This window comes from Cyprinus carpio, chromosome A12 (genome assembly GCF_018340385.1).
Source record: "Cyprinus carpio isolate SPL01 chromosome A12, ASM1834038v1, whole genome shotgun sequence".
Taxonomy (NCBI): Eukaryota; Metazoa; Chordata; class Actinopteri; order Cypriniformes; family Cyprinidae; genus Cyprinus; species Cyprinus carpio.
The window spans coordinates 22654300-22659951 of record NC_056583.1 but is presented as its reverse complement, the minus strand read 5'-3'; positions in this window follow the sequence as shown (position 1 = coordinate 22659951).

Here is a 5652-nt window from a genome sequence, read left to right as displayed (position 1 = left end):
CCTGATATTAAGCATGGGAATCGATGGAAATGCGTCAAATGCTGACACACACACTCGCCCCCTCAGTATGCCTTGAATTAAAGGCCTGTGTGCCAAACGGATCATTCAACAGCAGATATTAAAATATAATCAGGTCATTTGTTCGGCTATTGAGGCAGAGCACTGGTGCACATCAAATAACAAGAGAAGCGGTGTCTGCTCATGAGACCCAGATGTGTTTTATTAATTGTTAGATTTGTATATATTTGTCCATCCAAAAACAAAACTCTCCATATGGTTTAAGCTCTGGTTAAATATTTTCAAGTTGATTTTTCTTGTAATGCTCTTTTCACAATGGTTTCAAAGACGCTTTACAGAAAAACATGATGTCAATGTTTATTATATCTTAATATGTCAATAGCATTTAGCAGATTAGAGCTGGGTGATGCATTCTGCCACAATATAAATAATCAAGCTGTTGAGATTTCCTGTTTATTATGTGTCACTTTACATGGGTTTATTGTATGTATGAGAATAAAGTTGTCAGTTTGATTTGTTTTTTTGTATGTATTAGGATATAGTTAGATTATTTGCCACAATATATGAACATTTCTGAAGTCTATTATATAGATCACCTTATGAGAGTATACTATATGTGAATAGTTACATTTCTTCATATATACTTATATATCCAACTTTATAGCTGTGTGATAATATAGTTTACATTTTGTAACCATAAAAGTAGATATTTGCTGTGTAGTATATATTGCTTTATGTAAGTGTACTGTAAATATGCAAATGAAGCTATATATATATATATATATATACACAACTTTATATATAAAGCTATACGAAAAAATAAAATAAAGGTACGTTTTTTTGTGAATATACTATATAATAAAGCTGAATATACTTGTACCTTATATCCATTTTGATTATAAAAGCGCTGTGCTATGGCATGATATAAAAAATCAGGCAGTTGAGATTTGCTTTATAGTATTTTTCACTTTATGTGAGTTTACTTTATGTAGGCTAATAAAGTTGGGCATATATACACAGTTGTATATAGAGCTGTGTGAAAATATAGTTTACATGTTGTGATTATATAAACGATCAAGCTGTTGAGCTTTATTATATAGTTATATAGTATATGTCGGTTTATGTGAGTATATTGTATGTATACTAATATATATCCAACCATATACAGTATATAGAGCTATTATATAGTTTACATTTTCCCACAATATAAACAATCAAGAAGTTGTGATATAATTGAAATAAATAAATAAATAAATAAAAATAAATAAAATAAAAAATCTGCAGGAAAAAGAGTCATACCATTCAATGTTTTGTATTAGACAGATAAGCAGTTATTTATGAATTGATGCCCTTACTGTATATCAGCTCAATATATCAGATTTAACCATTCTCAGTGGTGTAGTCAGAATCATCTATCCTAGCCCATCTCCCTCTCAGCACCTTCCAGGTTTACATTATTATAGGTATGACCTCATGACTCCAGTCTCTCCCACACACATACTGTTTAAAGAGTCGTGCATGGTATTTCTTGCAGGTACAATTGTACATACGGAATGAATGAATGAATGAATCCGATAGAACATAAAAAGGCCATTCCCTTGTGGCTCCCACAGCAACTGCTACCTAGAGAAACCATAGACCATCTAAAATAATGCTTTCGTGAGGCCCCTGCCAATGCAAATTCAGTTTTTGCATGAATATAACTGAATGTATTCTGTCTGGTTTTAATTGAAGCTAGATAAATGATTTTCGCATTTAACACATACAGTCTGACAGATTTGCTCAGTGTGAGCCAACAGCTGCTGCTGCTGCTGCTGGTATTGTTTGTGGAAATGCACAATCATTGAGAAATATGCACAGATGCTTTCCAACAAACATTGATGTCTACTTATTCATCATTTCATTTCTTGTCTTGGCAGACACTTTGAGAGACAAGCTGTTTGGAAGAGCCTGTATCTTGTTATGACTTTCTGTTTGTATTTTTGTTACAGGAAGTGCACATTTTGTCTGTGACTTTGACATAAGCAGGTTGCTAACCAGGCTAAACCACGATCTAATAAGAAACTCTAATGTGATTTACATATCATTGTAGTCCCCACACTCTCACAAAAAAAGAAAAAAATAAGGTACAAAGCTGTCACTGGGGTGGTACCCATTCAAAAAGGACCAATATGTACACTTCATGTAATAATATGTACTTTTAAACTATTATTATATACCTTTAATGCACTAATATGTACCATTTAGGGGTAAATAAGGTACAAAGATGTACCTTCGAGCTTTTGTATCTTATGCTATACCATTTGATTTTGATGGGTAATAGAAAGTAAGTGTTTCTTTCTTTCTTTCTTTGAAACAAGAAGTTTACCAAGCATTATTACTATTGACGTATACTGTGTGTTGACACACATTCGTAAAAAATGATGCACTCCACCTTTGTGTTTAATGTGTTATTGGCACAGTTTCATCAATCTGAGAGAAGCAACGCTGGTATATACTGCACATTATCAGCAATGCAGCCATACAACAATCAGATATCCATTACAGCCCCATCAAGAGTGAGACCAATGTGATTTCTCTCAGATTAGCCTGAATGCAACCTTCAGTCCGTGCTGTTCCACTAGATTAATTTGCTTTCCACAAGCACTCAATTGCCATGGGAACTGGATGGTGGACTGACCCAGCATGGTAAAGACAGAAGTTTTGAATGCACTGAGATTTACCATTGTATATCACGTAGTGTATTCTATCCATATAATATTCATTATTTCCAGCATTATTACAATTTCTACTTTAATGTTTTGTATTCCCATAATGATGTAGTTACACCATCCACCAGCTGGGGCTAACTGGCTTTGGCTGACCGGTCAGACCTTGACAACTTGTTTAGTACCATACCAAAAGAAAAACTTGTATCAGCATATCATAATCTATTCTCATTTATGAAATTGGCACTAAATATATCAGTTCCTTCTAGATATATATAGGCCTAATTATAAGTGTTTATTGCTGTACAAAACAGATGGTCTTTCCTTTGACTTGATTCTAACTTTATTTGGCCCTGCAAAGTTTTTTTTTTTTTTTTTTTTTTTCATCAGAACAGATTTTGAAAATATTTAGCATTGCATCACTTGCTCACCAGTGGATCCTCTGCAGTGAATGGGTGCCATCAGAATGTGAGTCCAAAAAGCTGATAAATACATCACAATAATCTACAAGTAATCCACACCAATTCAATCCATCAGATAACATTTTGTGAAGTGAAAAGCAATCAAGGAAAAGTCATCAAGTGCATCCACTAAACATGGCTAAATTCATATATTTTGTTTTTACTTTTGCATAATGACTTTATGTAATTTCAGTGATCATCTCCATTAATGAGAGTGGAATATTTAATGTAAATGTATATATGGAAATGAAAACAGATTTTAAAATCGTTGTTTTCTTCATTACTTTTCTCACTCCAGGAAAAAGAGTGTGTATGCATGGTCTAGAATGTAAGTACTTTTATGCTGTTTTTGGAGCTCAGCAGCATAAATCACCATCTACTTTCATTGCATTTTGACTTGGACATTCTACCTGACATCTCATTATGTGTTTCAAGGCAGAGAAATGTCATACAGGATTTTAAACAACATGAAGTTGAGCGAATAATGATAAATATTCATTTTTGGGTCAGCTATTCCTTTAAAACAGCTGTATTTGAAACCGTACTTACTTTTTTTTGCCTTACTAATTCACCTAATGTTCTGATAAATAGCAAAACATGCTTAAATATTAGGATCGAAACAGTAAGACAGCAGACCTTGTAAAAGCATAGATTTGTTTCGGTCCTTGGGGCAAGACTGAAAAAAACAAAATGATTATGCTCTGATGAGTGGTTTAAAAGGGCACGGCTGAAGAAATTAGGACACATGGAAGAAAATAAGAATGAGGTGATTATAAAAGCCTTTTATACACAGAATGATTTTTTTTTTTTTTTTTTTTTTTTTACTTTTTACTTTTCATCAGTGGTTTTATAAGAAGTCTTTACTTCCCTGATTAGATGAACTGATTACTGTACTTTCCTCAGGTTAGAATTTTTCATTAGTCTCTACAGAAGTGACCATTTTAACTGGAATAACAATTTGGGTCTTTAATATTTATATTTTATATTATAGGATACAATGAGGCTTAATGCTCTTAAGGTGAAAAGTGATTTTGGAACTAAATAGCCACAAACCCATTACAGTAGAACCCAAGAATCAGTAAGAATTACTACAAACCAATCAGTAATGTTTGCATCATACTGTATGCCACTGTTTCCCAGCTAAAGTGTGTTTATGAATGTAAATAATTTGATTAATATATTAGCTGTAGAATTTTAACTTTGGTGCATAAAATATTTTATGTTCAAAATTAGGGGCAAGTGCAAATGTTAAAATAAAATAATTAGGGTAATGTGAAAATGTTAATACTTATTGTTGAGCCGTGCCATCCTTTAAAATTAACTAAAAAAAAATATGTATACTGCTGACCAACATATATATAATTTATTATTATTATTATTATTTTATTTTTTTAATGGAAGGCAGTGAATGTTTTTCTTGTTGCTGGTGGCATTGTGCATCTTTTTTTAATGCTGAAAAGCACCTCTCATTTTTAGGCGTTTTTACCCCCACATCAGTATCACTGAAGTGCAAGCGCAGCTGTCCTGAAAGGTACATCTAATGGATGATGGAGCATGACAGCACATTAGTTACAAGATCGTGGCATTTATTTACACGTGCCAGCTCATGTGTTGTTCATTACACACCTTTCCAACCAGAAGGCAAGACATGTTCTAGAGCGATCAGCCATGGGCGAGCCCAAGGACATTTTCATTTCACTTTTTATGAAGTGGAAATGCCACTGCATAGAAAATACCAAACAACCCTTCCATTTCAATTGAAATACAATTACCACTGGGATGCTTACTATAATTGCAGAGCTAGAACCGAAATAATCTAATTTGCAAGATTTTGTATTCCCATTTTTGGAGCTCTGTGTATTTGCATTTCTGCAAACGTCCCCTTTACTAATTAATATATCTTTGCATTTAAAGTGATACTTAATATCTGTGTGATTTTACATGTGAATCTGATCTAATATTACATTTTAAGTAAAAATTGGGGATTTGTTTATAGCTTTAAGTGCTATAAAACAGCTTGTCTTCCGTAATGGAAAGTTCAGTGTGTTATTTAAGGAATATTACATCAAAAGTTGTAAATGAGATTTTAGCAGCTTCTCCTCACTGGACAGCATGACTAAAATAACTCCAGCTCGTTTTAGCTTAAATCATGCATGCAGTGAATCTAAGGTAAAGTGGGACAATTCCTAGGATGAATAAACTTGAATTGTGAGTTTTAAAGGTTGTGTGCTAAGACATGTTTCTGTTGTTCAAGCATTAAATTCCACATGAAACCTTGTGATTTGAAGGTTGCTTGGTTGGATAAACTTGAACTGTGAGTTATAAAAAAAAAAAAAAAAAAAAAAACGTAGCGCATAGGACTAGATTTTTCCCAAGAAATTATTTGATTGTGAAAAGTAAAAAATAGTAGAGCCTGGTGATATCATCTGTAAATATTTCAGAGGAATTATTTGATTAAATATCAT